The sequence below is a fragment of the Mytilus californianus genome, unplaced genomic scaffold, assembly GCF_021869535.1.
Source record: "Mytilus californianus isolate M0D057914Y unplaced genomic scaffold, xbMytCali1.0.p SCAF_8, whole genome shotgun sequence".
Lineage (NCBI taxonomy): Eukaryota > Metazoa > Mollusca > Bivalvia > Mytilida > Mytilidae > Mytilus > Mytilus californianus.
In genome coordinates this window covers 1,016,887-1,040,497 of record NW_026262734.1, presented here as the reverse complement: position 1 = coordinate 1,040,497, position 23,611 = coordinate 1,016,887, and the positions used below count along the sequence as shown (strand labels likewise).

At 33.1% G+C, this 23,611-nt stretch overlaps 3 long non-coding RNA genes across 3 annotated transcripts; 1 reads left to right on the top strand and 2 right to left on the bottom strand.

The window, feature by feature from the left end:
- The first annotated feature begins 913 nt into the window (after nucleotides 1-913).
- LOC127711808 (uncharacterized) lies at nucleotides 914-1,959 on the top strand. The gene is made up of 2 exons (XR_007986890.1): nucleotides 914-1,015; nucleotides 1,472-1,959. It is a non-coding gene; the product is annotated as an uncharacterized LOC127711808 (long non-coding RNA).
- Nucleotides 1,960-7,223: 5,264 nt separating this feature from the next.
- LOC127711287 (uncharacterized) lies at nucleotides 7,224-8,408 on the bottom strand. The gene is made up of 2 exons (XR_007986633.1): nucleotides 7,997-8,408; nucleotides 7,224-7,554 (listed from the first exon to the last, which is right to left on the bottom strand). It is a non-coding gene; the product is annotated as an uncharacterized LOC127711287 (long non-coding RNA).
- A 7,631-nt stretch (nucleotides 8,409-16,039) lies between these two features.
- On the bottom strand, nucleotides 16,040-17,379 carry LOC127711183 (uncharacterized). Its single transcript, XR_007986540.1, has 2 exons — nucleotides 16,906-17,379; nucleotides 16,040-16,448 (listed from the first exon to the last, which is right to left on the bottom strand). It is a non-coding gene; the product is annotated as an uncharacterized LOC127711183 (long non-coding RNA).
- Nucleotides 17,380-23,611: the final 6,232 nt, after the last annotated feature.

The window sequence follows — 23,611 nt, the reverse complement described above, 5'->3', positions numbered from 1 at the left end:
AGTCGCAAACATAAATATTCACATATGTGGCATTATACTCGAAATAATATATGTTTAAAGTTTGAATATTTCATACACATATATTTTCGTTGAAGGGCACACAAGTTTACCGGTGGTCAATTCTCGCAAATCGACAATTTTAGGTTCTTATTAAAAGTTGAAGAATTCGATAAGTTAAACAGAATTTTGTTTTTCATAAATGTCTGGTTTGTGGCCTCTAGGTGTAAGATCACTAAATCATAGTACGACACACTCGGTTGCTTACCAAAAAGGATCGATAAAAAATATCCCTTGAATTTGACAGTTGTAGGAAATTAATCCTACATTCCATTGCAGTAAAATATTTTTGGGTCATAAACATATATCTTGGGTGTTTCATAGCACCAATATTTTTTATTTCGTGTTTCTATAAAATATCAGGGTATAAAGTTTGTACACAGGTAACGACGAGGAGAAAATTTGATTGGTTAACTTGTTTATTTAGTTGAAATGTTGTCTATAGTACTGGAAAGTATACAACTTTACTCATGCCAAGTATTTCTTTATTTGGAACAAAGATAGATTCTGCACATTTTTTTTAAAAAGTGCAAATTTAACAAAGACTAGTAGGGGAAAATCAATGGTGGTATTACAACACTAGGAGGAGTTGCATCTTCTGAAATACAACATTTGTCGAGTATCTGAAAGAGACTGAATAAATGTACATATTCATGATATACATGTATTATAAAATGATTTTATTTTTTAATTGCGAATGTATTTTTTTTCCTTTACATAGTGTGCAAAGCTAGAAATTGCACATCAAACATGTCACAGAAAAAACAACATCAAACACGCGATCAATGTCACGCTAATCTGTCATTTGCAAAATATTATATAACATGTAGAATTATCGAGATTTAGTTTGTAAATATATGAATCGACAGCTTCAAAATGGTATCATTGGTATTACTGACCAGCTATTTACTTGTTTTGGCATCGGTTGGTATTCAGGAGTGCAGTGCCAAATGGAATGGTAGGTTTTTTTCTGTTTAAAAAAGGCTATGATATTTATACTTTAATTGCTTGATTTATGTATTGTGGCTATGAAAAAAGATTTAAAAAAAATGTATTTACAATACTGGTTTGAGCGCGCTAAATTAATAAAATATAATTTATAACTCATATTGTTATATCAACTATCATAACTATAGTTAATTTCATAACAGGACTTTTTTTTTTTAAATCATTTCTTTTTTTATAAATTTCTTTGTTTGTTTGTATAGAAAAAACAAGATTTTCCTATAACAGTTCAAAGACACCTCAACCACTATTCTATACAATCGATATTCTTTGATACTTGAAACTTATGTTTCACTACTAAAATATACACTGCAATATTTATTATTTTCTTACACGATCAGCAAAATTAAGTTTAAGTTCATATAATTGCTAATTTCGTCACTCGTTACCATTTTTAAATACTTTGTAGGAAACAATAAACCTGCCTTTTTCGCAACCTTGAAGGATATTCAAAATCTTTATACCAACACCGTCCTGAAGTTTACACGTGTGAAGACCAACATTGGGTATGGATATGATTCCAGAACTGGAAAATTCAAAACACCCAGGTCTGGGGTATATGAATTTAATACAAGTTTCATAACAAATGGCAACAACTGGCTTGAATTAAATTTGATGAAAAATGGAGAATTTATCGTCAGATCACATTCTCACAGGTCCCATGGTTCCACAGGGACTTTAAATGTTATACTGAAACTACGGAAAGGTGACGAGGTATATATTCAACATCCACGTGGTTTTGGTTCAATCTATGGATGGGATTACTCCATGTTTTCCGGACATATGTTATGATCTTATAGTTTATGATATAATCATTAAAATCATAGAACTTGCTATGTACATAATTGTTTATTTTGTTATTGTCAATTGTTGAAAGTAAATCATAGCATTACATTATCAATGTGTTGGTTGTCATGATGGTAATTTAACATAAATGACACATATTCTAGATTCTAGATAGATGACATTGCTATTATAAACACATGACATATGATAGATATATAGTTTTGGTTACAACTTACGTCTTTTCAATAGGTCATATTTCTTGAATTTTATACTGGTTTAAAGGTCTGTCTTAATTTCTTTGAAAAAAGAAAATTATGATTTTGTTCTGATTATCTTTAGGTAAATCCAACTTTCTAGGTTATATGCAAAGAGTTAATTGAACTATGATTTTGCCAAATATCAGCCAGAAATGAACTAATGTCAACCGTAAATAGAACATTTAGCACTGTTATCATCAGACATTTCTTAAATACCTACATTTGTATGCATTAAGGTTTGTCAGTGCCGTCTGTTAGTCCATGCGTCCATCCGTCCTTTGGTACGTCCCAAAATTGATTTGTGTTTTCTAACTTTAGTTTTTGCCTCTATTAAATCATTTGCAAATGCCAAGAAACTTTAACACAATGATCATCAAACATCACATCAAGTTTAAATCAAGTTTCATATGCCGCACTCCCTTTTTTACCTTGCAAAAGCCAAATGTTATGAAACTTATACAAAATGCATATTACCATCTGATACATATCAAGATCAATTTTATACTGCGTCACTTTAATCGATCTCCAGTTATGTCCTTAATAATGAAAAGATAGGTTCAACTTGCAGAAAATACAATTGGAGCCATCTGTGTCCCGTTGATACATACTTTTTACGAGCATACAGAGACAAATCATTTCAGACCTGTATGAATCAATTGTTAATCGGAAGTAGCTTGTTACATCCCGAGGCGGAATGTTCATGTAAGCATTTAGGGAGTGATGTTGAGGGTAGTACTATAAAACATGGAATTTATACGACAGGACATGTTCATCTGCTAGCTTATGGGTGGTGCCTTCATATCGAGGTTGTTTTACTGGTTGACAGGTTGAGATAGAGAGGAGATAACTGCTGAATTAAGTTTGGCCCGTTGGAAGTGTGACTAGTCTTCTCGATACTGGTATCACTTAACAGATATGACATTTTTCTCTGTTCGTTTTCTGAGATAACTTTTAACTGTTTTTGAAATTTGAGGTCAAGAACTTTATCTGATATTAGCTTCAGAACTAAATATTTTCGAGCACTGTGATTTGTTAACGCTTGTATTTGTATATTTCTCGTTCTACCTTCAATGGTTTGAAAATATAACTTTCTCGCCATCCTTTTTTGTGACGAAGAGACTATATATTTGGGAGAGTGTGTCATCCTATGCAGAAGTTATGTATATCTCGTAATCTATACTTTTAAATCAGAAGACCTGAATTTGTGTGTCGCTTCTTATCCTTCAACATCAAATTAATCATCATGCCTGTATGTCCTATAGGTACCATGCAAAGTCGCATTTGTCATTCATTTTTATGATTATTCAGTTTCGTTTTTTTTGGGAGAAAAATGAAAATCGAGGCGTCCGGATATTGTTTCCGTCATCGAACGGACTTTTAAATCATAGACAAGACTTCCGTTTAGGACTGTTTTAAATTACACATAATTTCAATAAGAACTCGGGGACAGGACCAATATTTTCGCGTTGATCTGCGTGCATACTATTACAATATATACAGACTCTATATAATATATCAGTGACCACCGTGCATAATACACTTTGAATTGATAGTAAATAGATAGTGGTCTATATAATATACAAGGGCGTATCCAGGTTGGGGGGGGGGGGGGGCGGATTAGGTACCCCTTTTTTGACGATCAATGCACTTGGATGGGGAATTTTAGTTGGAACCGCCTTCTTTCCATGGGTTGGGAACCCCATTTTGAAATTGGCTTGATCCGCCCCTGACATATCAGTGACCGCTTTGAATTAACAGTAAATAGCAAATATATTTCATTTAAAGTATATGTATGTTCGTACTATACAGAAAAACGCGAAATAATAATAATAATTGAAATTAATAGAGAACAAAAAAATAACAAATTGTGAAAAAAGGGGCAGGGCCAAAATGATTGGCCTGTCCCAAAGTACTTATGACTTAAGAACTCGGGTACAGGAACAATATTTTTGCGTTTATCTGCATGCATACTACTATAATATATATGAACATTGTTGTTTTCGACATGGTGTTGTCAGATTTTATCGGAGCTGTGAAAACATACATGTGTAAGTCAGTAACTGAGATATAACCAAAGTAAATAATGCATGGAAAAATAGTGAAGAGGCCATACATTTCCCTGGTTGGTTATTTACATTTTGTGTCTGTAGACATGCAGTTGAAATACAATTTCCTTATGCTTTACGGTTCCATATATTGCATTATTTTCAATTTCCTTCATTTATTTCGTTTAATTCAAGCGTGTAAATTGGTCGATACCTGTGCTGATGGACAGTTACTGCCAAATGTTATCACATGCCAATAAGCCGGGACTTCTGTGAAAGTATGGAATTTCTGTAATTAAATTTACTCCCTTAGACAAAGATTCATTGTCGGAATGAGCATTTGCTGCAGAAAAAATAGTTATTTCAATGTTATTATTTGGTCATGACTTAACGACTTGTGTGCTTGATTATTAAGGGAAGCAATTCACGTAGAACTTATAAAAAGGATAAATTAACCCCAAACTTGTTGAGTGTAACTGTTGTAGTCTTCCTTTTTCTTCTTTTTCCAATAAATTATTGAATCAAAAAGAATTATTTTTAAATAAATTCCTCCATCAATTAAATCAGGGAATGAGTAAAAAAATCTTTATTAATTCAGTAATTTTGTCAAATTCCTATACAAATCAGTGATTTTATTAAATCATTTGTCAGTCCAGGAATTACACACACCTCTAGAAATTTTAGCGATTTACAAAGTACAAAATTTTAAGTTCTGTTTAAAATAGGGACGAAAGATACTAGAGGGACAGTCAAACTCATAGATTGAAAATAAACTGACAACGCCATAGCTAAAATTAAAAATACAAACAGACAAATAATAGTACAGATGACATAACATTAAAAACTAAAGACTAAGCAACACAAACCCCACAAAAAACTGGGGGTGATCTCAGGTGCTCCTGAAGGGAAAGCAGATCCTGCTCCACATGTGGCACCCGTCGTGTTGCTCATGTTATTACAAATCCGGTAAATAGTCTGCACGGTAGGTCACATTCGTGAAAAGGGAAGGGTAATGTATTTACGACATAAGGAACATATCCGATATCATCTGTGAAACGGTTATTCCATAACGGTCAACCAACTCGTAATGGCGTCTGTCAATATTAAGAAGGGATGATTTCAACTTCACCATTTGGAACTCTGTCACGTGGTGTTGTCATTTTAGCAGTGTTGTTAACATTTCTATATAAGCGGGAAGTTTGTCTAGCAAAACAGGTTCAACCCATCATTATTCTTAAAATGCCCTATACCAACTCAGGAATATGGCAGTTCTTATCGGACAATCTGTTTCTTGTCGTTTGCTTCTGTTGTAGTTCAGTGTTTCTGTTGTTACGTTGTTTTTCTCTTATGGTTGTTGTGTTTCCCTCGGTTTTAGTTTGTTACCCTGATTTTTCTTGCTCAATCGAATTTTGACTATTGAACAGCGGTAAACTACTATTGCCTTTAGTTTTCCTCTTTCGGACTGTTTTGGAATTCGGTTCTCTTCAACATTTTATGTATATTGCTTACTGTCTCGTGCGTTGCTGATGACGGCTATTTCAAACATGTATGTCAAACACAATGACATCGATATTTTGCATATGCAAGAAGTGGTGCCACTCCAAGCTGACTGTCTCGTGCGTTGCTGATGACAGCTATTACAGAAATGCACGCCAAACCAATGACATCGATATTTTTACATATGGGATAACAGGTGCCACTCCGAGCTTACTGTTTCGTGTGTTTCTGATGGAGGCAATTTCAGAAATGCATGCCAAACACAATGACATCGATATCTTACATATGCGAGAACAGGTGACACTCCAAGGTCACTGTCTCGTGCGTTGCTGATTAGGAATATTACAGAAAAAAGTAAAATAACAAAAATACCGAACTCCGACGAAAATTCAACACGGAAAGTCCGTAGTCAAATGGCAAAATCAAAAGCTCACACACATCAAACGAATGGATAACAACTGTCATATTCCTGACTTGGTACATTGTACAGACATTTTCTAATGTAGAAAATAGTGGATTAAATTTGGTTTTATAGCTTGCGAAACCTCTCACTTGTATGACAGTCTTATAAAATTCTATTGTATTGCCAACGATGTGTAAAGAAAACAAACAGACATAACAGGTAAAAGTTTAAAAAATAGGGGTACAGCAGTCAACATTGTGTTATAATCTTAATCACTATAAAACAAAGAAATATGTAACAAAGAAACACAAAAAGGCATATAGACAAAGAAATGCATGCTAAACACAATGACATTGATATTTTACATATTACAGAATAAGTGCCGTTCCTTGTAGACTTTCAGTTGTATTAATTTGTTTTACAAATAGGATGCAAATGTCTCGGATAAAGATCACCGTTGACAATTTTGACTGTTCCATCAATGCCAGAGATCTTTGAGTCAAATGTAATATTACTGACCAATTATTTGGCATGGACATGTCTTTCGAGAGGTATATATAATGTATGATGAACTAAGCTTTCAATCCACGGACAATTTGCAGTGGTGCAGCTGTTTTACTTAGAACTATTTACCTCCAGTGAGGTCAGATCATTGTCTAGTACAAGTTCCAATCAGACAATATCAAATAAAGGCAACAGTAGTTTACCGCTGTTCAATAGTCATAAATCGATAGAAAGAAAATAAATCCGGGTTACAAACTAAAACCAAGGGAAACACATCAACTATAAGAGGAAAACAACGGAACAATAAAAAACGCTGAAGTGCAACAAAAACAAACGTCAACATACATAGAAACGGACTATTTGATAACAACTGCATATTCCTGACTTGGTAGAGAACATTATGTTTATGTTTGACAAAATCCATTTATAATTCACTCGAAGAGGGAAAATGAATAAAGAAAATGGAATAACAAAAACCATCATGGGACACTTACCTGCCGACGGAGTTTAAACTCAAGCTCGGATTGAAACTTTTTTTACCACAAGCTGGACATGATATCAGCTGTATTGGAAACATAAGTATCAGGTATTTACCCAATGGAAGAATATATAAAACATTCAGTCATAAATGAATGTTATATCAATAATAATGATTAACGAAGGAAAATACACATTGCAATATTCTAATTTATTTACGATTACAAAAATTACTTTTTTTTAATCAAGAGTTAATCAGTTCTTCAATTGCTTCACATGGTATTCCAACTGAGTCTCAACAATGTCACATCATTTTAGTCATTTTGCTATTAGTATTAACACCAATACCGAACTCCAAGGCAAATCAAAACAACTTTATCAAATGTTGTTGAAATCATTGCTCTTCACTGATGGGTAAACCTTGTCTCAACATAGCAGTTTCTAACGAGATACATTCATTTTCTCGGAACGTCTACTGTAAAGGATGTCTCTGAGATTCTTTTAGGCTTAATATTACGCAATTCTGAAATATAAAAAAAGTTATCATTGTAGCATTGTAGTGTAGCTATAATATGTAATATGAATAAAAAAAAAGTAGAAGTGTGTACAGGTATTTTGACCTCAGAATGCAAGTGATACTAAAGGGTCCGATATATCTTAGACTTTGTGTCTTTTTTTTTGTGTTAAATTATTACCAAAGTTCATGCTTTTAATAAAAGAAAGACGCAGACTAGATAAAGAGTAATACATTTAAGTTTCTAAAATGATTATCTTACAGTTAAAGGACAATATTTTGTTGTACTGTCGTAAACGTTTTAATGTATTATGGTTTTCCAAACTTCTGGGTGATGGTTTCTTCCGCAAGTCGCGAGGTCAGCAGTACTAGCAATATCATGCGTTGCTAGTGTTACTCGTATATCACTTGAATGTCATTTGATAAACATATTCTTACTTACAATACTTACAATTGAGTGTGATTTCACGTGCATTCCTTGAGAACATAGAACATATACAACATCTTCAGTATGTTTCGTCCGCTGCCAATAAACACAAGTTCAAAAGATTTATGGTGCGGTAAGTTTTCCCTGGTTGGTTCATTGAAATATGTATCTGCAATGTTTCTGTACACTTCTCCAAGTCGACATGGTATTGGGGACTGTATCACAGATATTTCAGATTCAGAAAGATATCGACGTCTGAACTGGGTAAACTTTGTTTTGGACGCCATTTTGTTTGTTTTCTTTTAGTAAAGTACAGTTATGATCCTCTCAGATTGACTTCCGTATAGTATACTGATATACAAAGCCGATTGAACAAGTTATTAAATAGAACACTTATCTGAAAAGTTACACGACCTTGACATGGTAATATTACTATAATCGCTGTCATAATAAACTAAATTTAAATCTGCCAATTTCCTTTTGTCATAATCTATTTAATATTCTGGATACCCGATCATATCTATTGATTTTAAATGAGCCATGACGATACAGTTTCTATTTTAAATATAAGATTTAATACACCTTATGTATTTCTATTACCCGTACTGAGTAATGAGTTGTAAGATTATATCGGGGTATCTTTATTGTCACGCAGCCAAGTTTATAATACGTTGATATAATTACAAGCTGTTTACAAGATTAAGAAGTGATCATTTCTTTGTTACAAATCTAAATGATAATGTTTTAAGACGCATATCATTATATCACTTTGACACCAGCGAAGAATACAAAGGAGTCGGATCATTGGCATTTTTTAGTCTACACTGAGCTTTATTATGAAGATGAAATGTGTAACGCGGTTTGGAAACCGAAATGATCTAATATGCTTCATTGGCCTTTCTAAAGTTTAGCAGTATCATATATCTGAAATTAGTTTAAATGAAATCACACATGGACACCAACAATACAATGCAGTGTGATTTACACAATACTACTAAACAAATGGAACATATAAGCCACAAGCAGAGTGAAGTTTAAAATGTATTCATCAGCAGACGGCACACTTGCAACTCAACCTAAATGCATTGAAAAACATAATTCAAAGACAGTTTTATTAACACTGCAAATACAGTTTAAATGACAGTATCGATGTCTTTTTGTCTTTCAGCTCATAAACATAATTTTGTAATATGACCGTGACGTTATTAACGTTTTTGTATGATTTACTCCTTTAAATTTGAATTTAGAATTAAATTAGGTAGATTTTTTTCTGTCTATTCGAATTAACATAACACATGTGGTTCACGCTTTTAAAAAACCTGCTACGTAGGTTATTAAATGTGCACCACATTTGTGATGTTATTACTTCAGAGACAGAAAAAATATTACAGTCATTCCATAAATATTTAAGCAAAATGGACACGACATATATAACAAGTCATTTCTACAATACAATATGCAAAACAAAATATAATAGAAGGAGCTTGCATATAAATCGAACAATACATTTATATGATACGAACTATAAATACGGAATCAGATGCAGATCTAGAATTTTGAAAAAGGGGGGACGGGCCGCCCAAACTCAGCAACGTTTGGAATGGGTATGTAACAAGTTTATGCATTAACCATATATGTATTATATAAAGTATATGTAGCTCCTTAATGGAGGACGGGCCTGACCTCCTAGGCCCACCACTGGGAACAATGGACGAAAAAAAGAAGAAAAGATTGAGGAAAAATATTTTTGAGATAATGACGTACTTTTTGATGATGACGAAGCTGATGATGAATAAAGTCTTGGTTTTTTCATAGATTAAATACAATCTGTACATCAGCAGTTTATATTGATAACGATACTATACTGGAAGACAATGGAGTGATAAGAAAACTGATATTAAACAGTGGTATTTCATATGCCGAGTGATAGTGTTTTTGTTGCAAGGAAAACGTGCTAGTGTATGTGTTTTCCATGATTTTAAAGATCGTTCTTCACTTTGCGCCAAATAGATGTTAATTACTTTGCCACACGATTAACAAATAAACTTATTGTATGCACCTGATGGCGTTGTCATATAAAACCCCAACCTTTTATTAGATTTCATCATATGAACTGAAAATGTACCCGAACAAAGAGAGTGCATAATCTTAAAGTGAATAAGAATGACGAAAGATGCACCAAACCGAACCATTCAGACACAAACGATCCGTGGCGTGTTATACTTACCTGTAACACAGAATCATTATAAACATTTAACTACTGACGTACAAAAGAAATTTTCATTTATAAAATATATATTTAACATGAACAAAATCTTCATAATTATACTTAGCAGAGATGCAAAAGATACCAAAGGGACATTCAAACATCACAAATATAGTGACAACGCTATGGCAGAAAGCAAAAAAGACCAATAGACAAATAACAGTATACAAAACACAAAATAAAAAACTAAACACTGAGCAAAACGAACCCCAACATAAACCGGGTGGATAACAAGTGCTTCAGAAGGGTTAGCAGATACTGCTCCACATCATCACCCGTCGTGTTGCTCATTTAAGTACAATCCTGGTGATGAGTATAATTCGATATGTCATATTCGGGGGAAAGCGGACGGGATGGTCATTACGACAATTAAAAAATCCGTCGTCACCCGTGAAATTTGTTTTTATAACGGTCAACCAATTCATGATGGCGTCCGTGAAATTTTGACGGGATGACTTCAACTTCACCTGTAAGAACTCCTGACGTGACAAATATGTTGAAAATCTTGAAATCAAGCATCTTGATAATATCAGTTTCAGAAATGTTTTTCTTTGCATCAGAGTTATTTTTCTTTTTACAAAAGTACGATTTATCCCTCCCTCGACAAGATACTTGTATCGACGTTGATCATTCTGTTTTTATGAAACAAAGCAGGACCATATCTTTTATTTTGTGATTTAGTTAGAAATTGGAAATACTAGTATAAAGGGTAGAAAAGTCAAATATTTTGATTACAATGCAATGTGAGAAAGTCTTAAGATTTACGCACTGGTACATACATTTGGAATTCGTTAGTATCCATATCTTATTAACTCCGCCTCTGGAATATGTAGTTTAAAAAAAACAAACTTTTGAATCCGGCTATGATTGCTGATAAATTTGATGTCGATAAATGAGAAAGATTTTTCGTGGAGCTTTTGGAAGACCCGGCATTATAACGTTGTTTTTAAGGAAATTTATGAAAATTAGGTATCCAATACAGTAAAGGAAGATCCAGTTCTTCATTAGTGGTGGACTTTCCAAAAGAAAATTGAAAAGGCCAATTAATGGTCTGGATTACCTCCTTGGTAAGTGTCGTGGCGGTATATGTTGAGTTTCTAAGTAAATTTGTTACATCTTATTCATTTACCAGGCAGTTAATGTAATGTGATTTGCACTCACAAACTATGTTTTTAAGGGTTTTATCTGCGTGGTCAACTACGTTTTGGTCATGAAGGTGGGACAGATGCATTGCAAAATCAGATCGATGTGGCATGTATATTGATAGACCCATTGAGTTTTTATCATTCTGATTTGTATCTATGACCTCAGAACCTCAATCCATTCTTTCTCGGGTTTAACCAATTGCCTGGCATAATTTTCGACTGAATCATTTAGTATTTTGAAGTTGTGTTTCAAAGAAATAAGTGTATAAACAAAAATATCGAACTCCAACATAAATACATAATAGTCCTGATAAAATTAAATGATCAAATATAGCAACCAACGGAACAATTGAAAAAAAAAACCTGACATATTCCTGATAGTCCGTGTTTTTAGCTACATAAACCGCTCATTTGTATGAGTGTAGAATTCCGAAAAAAAATATCTTAGTACAAGACTATGGATAGACACAAGGGAACAATGTTATGGACCACAGGAAAACAAATGTATTAGTACAAAGTTATGGATAGACCCCTGGAAAATAAATATCTAAAAAGAAGGTGTAGGACAACATGCTGTCTTATCTTACTCTTCCGGAGCACCTGAGATCACCCCCAGTTTTTGGTGGGGTTCGTGTTGCTTAGTCTTTAGTTTTCTATGTTGTGTCATCTGTACTATTATTTGTCTGATTGTCTTTTTATTTTTGGCCATGACGTTGTCCGTTTGTTTTCGATCTATGAGTTTGACTGTCCCTCTGGTATCTTTCGTCCCTCTTTTATCAAGATATTACACGTTAAGTACTTTGAGTTTTGTTTCAGAAAGTGCGAGCATTATTTAAACATTATAATTGGAATTTTTTTCTGTTATCTATTTACATCGTCATTTTATTGTCGTAACTCCCTTCCTATTTTCCTCGATTTTGACATCACCGAACAAAATTCATCACCGAATGTGTACTTACCATGAGTAAGACGACGAATGGTACGGGTGTAACTGGATCTGCTTACCCTCCCGGGGCACATGATGTCCCATGGTTTTTTGTCGGGTTTGTGATGTGCAGTATTCATTTGTTTGTCTATGTGTTTTTCCTTTTTCCTAACAAGTTTGTCTTTTAATCATCATTTGCCATTGCATTGACAGGTTTTCTTGAGTTCTGAGGTTTGAAAGTCCCCTAGTATTTTCTGCATCTTTTGAATTATTTTCCTGTACTGCTTTTTATTGTTTATTTATCTATGTACGTTTTGTTTATCTTCAGATCGAGATTTAAAAGGGAGGAGGGATTGATCTTCACAAAACTAGTAAATCCAACCGCCTTCATTTTCATGTATCTGTATAAAGGAAAGGATCTCGTCAGTAGAAATCGTATAATATATAGTAATGTTAATCCATAAGATGTCTTTGATATTGCCGTTGAATCTATTCAAAACGTTTTGTATTCTGAGAAGTTTCGCTCAGTTTTGTTTTTAACTTGATTTGGTTTTTCTTACTGGATTAATGCCATCGCTTAACTATGTTTGCCTTCAATAAACTAAAGACAATCAAAAGCTTATGTTAATTTGAAGTGAAAAAAAAAAGAATTAACTGTTTATTAAATTTTGAATCATTCGAAAACACTAGTTTATTTTTACCCACTGGCATATAATGCCGAATCCGTATTTTGCACAACTTTTCAGAATTTTCGATTTTTGATGCTCTTTAACTTTGTATTTAATTTTGTCTCCAACTGTTTATTCGTGTGCAACTAATGACCTTACATAGACGAAACGCGCGTCTGGCGTGCCAAATTAGAGTCTTGATATCTTTGATGATTTTGAAAATTTTGTAAAGACAGCTAACTATTGGTGAAGATTGTATGTTGCACTGCCAAGGTTATTTTTTACGCTGGGTTGATGTCACATTGACGTATACCCCTCATCTACTTTTATTCATATGAGAAAAGTTGCTTACAGAGATAACTTTACTTATGTGATTGAGTTGCTGACGATTTAAAAAGAGATACATATCTGTAAAGACATAAATGCTAAATTACGGGAAATGTACTGAGAGATCAATTTAGCAAATGTCATAACTATATACAAAAATATGAATTATATGTTATTGATACAACTACCATCCTACTGACACGTTTATCTAGATTTATTTATAAATAATAAATTGTATTTATAAATCGGAAACATACATTTAAGAAGGATTTTGTAACACAAACACCATTAGAAGACAGCTATACAATAAACATCGATTTTAATTATGACTTTTCAACTATTTATGAAGTAAGTAAACTATAGCAACATTTACGACATGAACTCTTTTTGTAGCACAATTATCATCAGTAAGGTCAGCATATTTGAAATTTAAAACCTTACAAACACCAAAAAGCTGTCAAACCTGGAGAAGGGAAACAAAGCTATGCTTGAGGAAGATAACCTTCATAAATTTACACAGATTTCAAAAAATAGTATTATAAATTGAACGTGTTTCAGTAGCGTGATTACATAAATATGAATGCATATTTTATATAATTTCAGGGGTACAGCATTATAGGCCAGCTATCTTTGACGAGTTTTTTTCATTGCAATATTATTGTTGTTGATATACTTATATGACAAGATATGACTGTAAGTGCTGTGTTCCAGTAGTCTGTTTTCATATGTTAACAAAGGTATATTCATACCAAATGGTTTACCGGTGTTCAAATATCTTATATTCATTGAGATAAAAAGAAATAAAAAACAATTAAGCGAATCACATTGACTCTAAAAGGAGCGAGACTGGGTGCATCTATACTATCCACCATACGATTCCTAGTCAAAATGTCAAAATTGGGAATAGGAAACAATTGTTTAATTAAACAGATTGGAAGTGTAACTGGTATTTAAAGATCTAAGACGGCGAAACCATGTCGTTTGAGACACAGACATCGCATATCGGTCAACCATTTCATAATAGACACAGTAACATTTATGCAGTGGCGATTTCAGCCGTACTTTTTGTTTTTACCTCTTTTGGATCAGTTTTTTTTTCAGTAGCACGCCCCTTTTTAATGTTGAGAAATTTAAAGTTGAAACCATCAAGTTTGACATATATTATATCTTTAATTTATAAAAAGAAGATAATTACCAATGAGACAACTCCCCTCAGAGACCAAATGATACAGACTTTTACAACCATAGATCAACATATGGCGTTCAACAATGAGCAACACCCTTACCGCACAGTGCGCTATACATGGCTCCAAAATGGCTTTAAAAACAATCCAAAGACAAAACTAACGGCCTGATTAATGTACACAACAATGAACGAAAAAACAAATATGATATACAGCAAAAGGTCACAACCACTTAATTAAGTCGTCCATCTGTGTCAATTTCAAAGAAAATATCACGATTTGAAGATGACAATCTATAGTCGGTAGTATTCTTAATCTGATGTTATCTGAAATATATGAATGCACGCATTCCCTTAAATTTGTGTTTTTGAAGAAAACACACCTTTTTAAGACGATTTTGGACTTACTAATTGGACTCATTTATAATTTGTTCTCGTCCTGATCATGCATGAAATATTTGCCACAAGACGTTAGGAAACCAACTATCAATCAATTAATCTTTTTCAAAACAACGCGATTCAAAATTATGTTTTTATTTTTGTTTTGCTCATGCCAGAATACTCCCTATACCATTATAATTTTTATTAGTATGGTTCCAATAACAGGGTAGGTTCAATTAAACGATAGTTTTACCCATCCACCCAATAGAAAGTGCTTCAGGTTAGGTTTAATTAAACTATAGTTTTACCCATCCACCCAATAGAAAGTGCCTCAGGTTAGGTTGAATTAAAACGATAGGTTTACCCATCGATTCATTAGAAAGTGCTTCAGGTTATGTTTAATTAAAACGATAGTTTTACCCATCCGCCTATTAGAAAGTGACTAAGGTTATGTTTAATTAAAACGATAGTTGTACATTTTCCTGTTTCGGCCTGTTTTGGAATTCGGTTCTCTTCAATATTTTATGTAATTTGCTTACTGTCTCGTGCGTTGCTGATGGACGCTATTTTAGAAATGCATGCATAACACAATGACACCAATATTTTACATATGACAGAATAGGTGCCGTTCTTGGTGGACTATCAGTTGTATTATTTTTTTTTACAAATAAGATGCAAATGTTTCGGATGGAGATCGCCGTTGACAATTTTGACTGTTCCATTAATGCCTGAGATCTTTTAGTCAGATGTAATATTACTGACCAATTATTTGGCATGGACATGTGGTTTGAGATGCATATAATATGTATGATAAACTAAGCTTTCGATCCACGGACAATTTGCAGCGGTGTAACTATTTACTTAGAACTATTTACCTCCAGTGATCTCGAGGCGACAAAGTGTATTATTAAGATCATTGTCTATTACAACTACCAAGCAGACGATAACACATATTTTTGTATGACAAATCCCGTTTACCATTCACTCAAAGAGGACAAATAAATAAATAAATTGGAATAACAGAAACCATTAAAGGACACTTTACCTGCCAAAAGAGTTTAAACTAAAGCTCAGAATGAAACGAGTTTCAACACAAACTGGACATGATATCAGCTGTGTTGGAAGCATAAGTATTATGTATTTACCATTTGAAAGAATATATAAAACACTCATTCATAAATGAATTTTTTATCAAAGATATGGATGAACGAAGGAAAAAAAACACAATGCAATATTCTAATTTATTTGCGATTACAAAATTTAGTTTTTGTTTAAATCAAGAGTTAATCAGCTCTTCAATTGCTTCACACGGTATTCATGGTATTCCAACTGAATTTCAACAATGTCACATCATTTTGCTACTAGTTTGAAAACTTCAACGAAAATAAAGTACTGACACCAATACCGAACTCCAAGATAAATTAAAACATCTTTCTCAAATGTTGTTGAAATCATTGCTCTTCACTGCTGGATAAACCTTGTCTCGACATAGCAGTATCTTACAGGTTACACCTATCTTTCTTTGATCATCTACTGTAAAGGATGTCCCTGAGATTCTTTTAGGTTTAATATTACTCAATTCTGGAATAGAAAAATATATTGTTATAGTATTTTAGTGTAGCTTTAATATATAATTGTGGTTAAGAAAAAGAGAAATTTGTACGGATGTTTTGACCTCAGAATGCACGTAATACGAGACGGGTCCGATATATCTTAGGCTTTGTGTCTTTTTAGTGTTAAAGTGTGACCAAAGTTCATGCTTTAGATAAAAGAAAGACACAGGTTGAATAAAGAGTAATAACATTTTATCCCTGAAAGGACATTGAAGTCTCTAAAATTATTATCTTACAGTTAAAGGACAATATTTTGTTGTACTGTCATAAACGATTTAATGTATTATGGCTTTCCAAACTTTCGGGTGATGGTTTCTTCCGTAAGTCGCGAGGTCAGCAGTACTAGAAATATCATGCGTTGCTAGTCTTACTCGTATATTATTTGAATGTCATTTGATAAAGACATTCTTACTTACAATACTTACAATGTAGTGTGATTTCATGTGTATTCCTTTAGTACGTAGAACATGTATAACATCTTCAGTATGTTTCGTCCGCTGCCACTAAACACAAGTTCCAAAGATTTATAGTGAGGTACGTTTTCTGTGGTTGGTTCATTGAAATATGTGTCTGCAATGGTTCTGTACACTTCTCCAAGTTGACATGGTATTGGGAACTGTATCACAGATATTTTAGATTCAGAAAGGTAACGACGTCTGAACTGTGTTAACTTTGTTTTGGACGCCATTTTGTTTGTGTTCCTTTAGTAAAGTACAGTTATGATCCTGTCTTATTGACTCCCTTGTAGTATACTGATATACTAAGCCCAATGAACAAGTTATTAAATAGAACACTTATCTGAAAAGCTACATGACCTTATCAAGATCATATTACTTATAATCGACGTCATAATAAACTAAATTTTAACCTGCCAATTTCCCTTTGTCATAATATGCATAAATGCTGGATACCCGATCATATCTTTTAATTTTAAATGAGCCATGACGATATATTTTCTATTTTAAATATAAGATTTAATAGACCTTATGTATTTCTATTACCCCAAGTGAGTAATCAGTTGTAAGATTAAATCGGGGTATCTGTATTGTCACGCAGCCAAGTTTATAATACGTTAATATAATTACAAGCTATTTACATGATTAAGTAAAGATCATTTCTTTGTTACAAATCTAAACGATATTGTTTTAATACGCATATCATTTCATCATTTTGACACCAGCAAAGAATACAAAGGAGTCGGATCATTAGTACTTTTTCAGTCCTCAGTGAGCTTTATTATGATGATGAAATGTGTAACGCGGTTTGGGAACCGCAATGATAATGACTAAAGTTTAGTATGCTATATTGGCCGTTCTAAGGTTTAGCTGTATTACAGATCCAAAAATAGTTAAATGAAATCCCACATGGACACCAACAATATAATGCAGTGTGACTAACACAATACCACTGAACAATTGGAACATGTACGGAAATAATTAGCGCCACTAGCCGATTGAACTTTGAAATGTATTCATCAGCAGACGACACAACTGCAATTAATCTGTAATGTATTGAAAACAGAATTAAAAAAGTTTTATTAACCCTGAAAATACAGTATAAAATGACAGTACTGGTCCGGTACCAGTTTTTTCAAATAATTTAAAAGGAACTTCTGCAGAAAATGTTCTTTTAACATAGAAAGGGTCACCAAAAGCAAGGTTAAACACCACAACCTCGGACTTTAAATCGTCATGTAAAATCTAAAAGCAGTTTGCAAGTGTGCCTATTTTTGCGAGAGATTTTATGGTTACCATGACCAGTTACCGTCACTTAATTATTTTAGCTCTAAATCATAGTTAATATGAATACTAATGTCATATATGCTATTCTGTAGATAGAAGAGAAGTTTACTTGTCAGATGAACCAAACATATAGTCATTACGTCCATAAATTTTAAATGTTTTCTTCCTTTTGCTAAATCTGATTTGATCATGAATTGTGACACTTGTGACACACAAACTACACTGTGTTGAAAGGCAGCATAGAAAATGATTTTCAAAATTTTAAACCTTATTTGATTTTTATGAAAGAAATTTGAATTCTAGAGCAAGCTTTGATATATTATTTGTTAAAAATCTGCAAGTTTCCCAAAATCAATGACACCAAAAAGTTATTACGTCATGTCCCCGCACGCGTTTCTTCCCACGACGTATTCCAAAAACAAAACACTGGACATGTCATTGTCTTAAATGGATTAAACAAACCAAAGCTTTTAAATATGAAGCAATAGTGTTTGTCTGCAAATAATAACAAATAATAAAAGTATGCCGAATTTTCTGTTTTTACATAAAATGCATGGTGACGGTAACTGGTAACTGACGGTAACTGATCCTCGGCCATTATCAATGAAAAGAAACAAATCTTAAAATTAGATTTAAAAAATGTTAAATGTTTAAGCATGCAATCATATAAAGGGTAAATTACACTAGCTGCGAATTTAAGAAGAACATAATGTGCTTGAACAATGCAGAGAAATTAAAACGTTTAAAAGTTAATAAATTGTTAAAAAAATGAAATAGCTCCCACGGCAAAGTTGACCGTAGATAAATGTTGCTACTCTTTTTATGTGCTTTTTGATCATAAACATGCCCACGTATTGAGGACCATTGGCCTTCAAATGTTCAATTGGAGAAGGAAAAAGGGGGGTGGAGGGAGTCTGTGTTAAAAGCTCACCAAACATCACCAGTGGAGTTTGAATCATAACAGTTTGAAGTCAAATTTAAACGAAAAAATTCAATAAGTTATGCCAAATACAGCATAGTCATTCAATGACCGGTGGTAGAAACACTTGAGTGTTTCAAATAATTGATACCATGACAGATACCACAGATGTAAAATAAAAGATGAAAAGCCAAAGAACAGTCCACAAACCTATACACATAACTGAAGATTGAGCGGCCCGGGCCTTACCAATAACTGGAATGAACTCCGATGATCAGTAAGGGGAAACAGTCAACATAAGTCTTAAGAGATACACAAGTATTTCAACAATATATCAATATAGTTCATATTGTTTTCACTCAGAAGTTTGTTTGTTTTGTTTAAAAACATTTTATTTGCTCATAATTTAATTTTGGATCACATGTAAAAAAATGGAAACAACACGTTTTAAATTTAATGCGTCCGAAGCGATTTTCTGGATTGACCCTCACCAGGAACGCTCAAAGCCGAATATTTGAAAGTTGTATAAAACCGAAACAGTTAAAGAGCTATATAATAAAAAATGACCCAAAATAATAGCCAAATCCTTCTAAGGCTAACATTGCCTGAGGGAGTTGAAACTCAGTTTCTTTATATTTCAAAATTTATAAACGGGCAAAAAGTAGAATAACAAAAATAACGAAATCCGAGGAAAATTCAAAACGGAAAGTCCCTGATCAAATGGCAAAATCAAATGCTCAACACTGGTTCTCCGTAAAAGGGTCCATTTTATGACGTTGATTTGTCCCCCCGTCAGCCGGAAAGCAAATCCCTGATTTGTCCGTTAAAACCCCAGATTTATTATTCGAGAATCAAGTGGAGATAATTTCTGAGAAAGCCGTCAACAGGTGTCGCTGCGCAGGAAAATAATTCCCCGCGGAAGACGAACCGGTAGGAATCGTGTATTTTTTGAAATTTGAAAAAAACCAAACGTATCATGAGCGGTATACATGATATCATAAGTTTTAAAAGTATTTGAAAAATATAAGAAGTCAAAGTAATGTATCGCTGAAAAAAAAATTCAAGTCATTAATTTTCAGTCTTCGAAACCGCCATTTTTCAACTTCGACTGTCATTGACAAATTTTCAGCTCGGGACGAATTGACACATGCCTGTTTTACCCAGGGAAAATGAATATGACTGGTTAATTTTGATAAACTAGAACATGTAGAACAGAACTGGAATGGTCACATGACGTTACCATTCGTTGTTTACATACGATCACAATTTCACTACACATCACAATTTGGTAAGGCCGCGCAGGGACTCCCTATTTTTTTTCTTAAAACTTCTCTGCTCTTGACCATAACAGCTCAGAAATATTACAAACTTGTCTCTAAGGAAAAGACAGTCAACATGTCATTGAAATGAAGAAAATCTGTTATTTTTTGTGATTTTATTTCCCTTATGCCTCAATTATGTCTTTCAGTACACAACTTTACAAAAAATCAACAAATTGTTTAAAAGTTGTTCAACTTTCTTATAAATCACACGGATATTATGAATTCAGCACACTATGCATATAAAAAAATATACATAAACCTCCCAATAACATCCTTAAATCAGTGCATTATATTTTGGAAAGTCCAGGTATACATTATTGTGATATGTTAGCATGTAAGGTGTTGTCCTGAATGACATGACTCCAATGTAGTCATTCATTTGTTGTTCTATAGATGGTTGTTCAATCTGCATCGAGTTCATCTAAATTAATCTCTAATTATGAATTTTAGTTCATTCTATTTTTACAAATGTACCTGCATTTGTCATGATTTGATGAGGATTGATATATTAGGTAAACATGGTATTTTTTTTTAAATCTTCATTATTACACATATTTCAGTATATGTTACCAGGGGTGGTTTTATATGTCTTGGATTATGCAATTTAGACTTAGAAAAGCTTTTCATACTCATTGTATATTTATTTTTTCCCACCCCATGGCCCTGTTTTATGTTGTGATTTTTTTTAATTTGATTACATACATTACTATATAATAAGTGAAATGCTATTTTCAGTTTTTTACTGTATATTGGCATTTTACTTTTATCATGTTTATAACATGTTTTGCATTATTTAGTTATTATATATACATGATTGGGGATTGGGTTATAACTTTACAAATACTTAGTAGCTGTCACACCCAGAATATATCCTGATACTCTTGGCATTGACCATAACTGTTATTGCATATATATATGTACACATGTTCTATAAAGAAACTTGACATTTCTGTTGGAGACTGAAAGTGCATTTTTTCCATACTCAGAAAAACAAGGTATCCCATTTCCTTTATCATATTATTAAGCTTTCACCCAAAGGACTGGTGGTTTCATTTGATAATAAAAGTTGGAAGTTTTTATCTATTCTTGAAAAATATGAAATTAACTTTATCTTGTTAAATACAGACATGACAACTCAAGGGGACTGTAAATGATGAATGAGTATACATGTCCTATGCCAAGATCTATCATCCTAAGTCCTATAAAGTTCTGAATGATTTTGAAAATCAGAAAGTTCAAACTACTACATTTTATAATTTTTTTTTACAATATAACCTCTTTTCTGAAATGAGACAGCACACAATAAAACAAATGACAGGTTTGCAACCATTGTCAGGCCAAATGTCAAAATATAGTTAGAATGAAAATCCACTGCAAAGAACAAAGTTCTTCAAAGATAAAATGCAATTCTGACATTATTTGATCAGGAAAAGATTTTACTTTTTTACTCAGTCTCTAAATAAAGCCCTGATTATATTTTATTATTTAATAATTTTTCTCAATTTTTATTACCTTGTAATATTGCTACTACATGTTTTTTGTACATACACATAGAAATTACTTGTTCGGTGCAGCCTTTTAATAGAGTACCTTGATATTACAATTTTAATAAACACTAGAAAACACCCGCGATATCGCGGATCCGTGACTAAATTAAAGTACCTACGCCTTATTTTAAGCCTGGATTTTTAGTATTCGTATTGTCATCTGATAAAGTCGTGCTGATTATAAGGTGCATAGTTTTCTCTGCTATAACAATCTTTCTGTTTGAACCCGTCCTGGTTTTAAAATTCATGTGACAAAGATTGAATTTAGTAGTATTTATCCCTGTATAATGACGAAGTTCATGACCTCGAAATGACCTCGAAATTTTATGCATTAATATATGAATGGGGGTGGGTAAAAATTCCAGCCGCACTTCGGTTCCCATTTTTAACCGAAAACTGAACTTACGGTAATCCCAGGAGTAATCCCCCCACCCTTTTCATGTTAAATTGATGCGGTTCCCCGGAAGGAAAAGCTCTTAAATTGCTGAGATCGTCAAGGGAATGTGTATCACAAAGTGTTTCAGTGTAAGGTCAATATTTACAGTATCTGCTACGAAATAAAATTTAATTTTGCCGGGCAGACGTGCAATGACGGAAATGATGACTGCACGTAAATTTCAGAGCCGAACGTCGTGAAGGACGGTCGATCCGAACTGGCTTTTTTCCGATTTTAACCCCCAAATACCCCCAAAAGATTTTGAAATGAACACATAATAAACTACGCTGGTCATTACCCCTTTGTGGTTTAAAACAATATTCGTTGATTTTATGTGAAAGAAGAAAAGGCGACACCCAATTTCAACTCTATTAATTTAGTAATATAGATTGTCATGGATATGATATCATATGCCAGTGACCAGAAGTTGTTACATTTCAGTGTTCATCATTATACCTCACACAAATAATTACTTACTCATTGCATATATCAACATATTTAACACCCATTTAGAATGGAAATAAACATTAAGCTCACAGATATAACTGACATTGGGTCTTAACAGAAATTCTCTAAAAATATTACTCTAGAATAGAACATATAAAACAAAAATGTACATTTCATACCCATAATCTTTATAAAATATATTTTCATGTACATCTACTAAGAAAAAAATCTGTTTCTGAATCACTGAATGCTGAATCAAAATGAAGTATTTATATTTATTCAAGATTGATAATTGATTCTTCTTAGAAGATTTATGCTTTGAAACAAATATTTCTATCAAAGTATGACAAAACAGAGGTAAACATGCAATCAGGGGAAATGCTGAAACATCCCCCCCCCCCCCCCCCCCCCCCCCCCCTTTAATGATGGGATTTTTTTCACCAAAGCTTGGGGTAAGTATTTTTTTCTAATTATTTACTGGTCCAAAACCCCTCACTTTATCTAATATTTTTTACCTCATAGGATACTTTTTATATTTCTTCTGAAGCTAATTGTGTGTAGTATTCTAGTTCAAAATCAATGTTGTTTTTTTTAAACTGAATGTAATAATATTGGCAATTTCCCTGATTTCTAGATGAATATTAGTTTTTGTCGAGCCTGCGTTTTTTGTCGCAGAAAGCTCCATATAGGGATAGTGATCCGACGGCGGCGGCGGCGT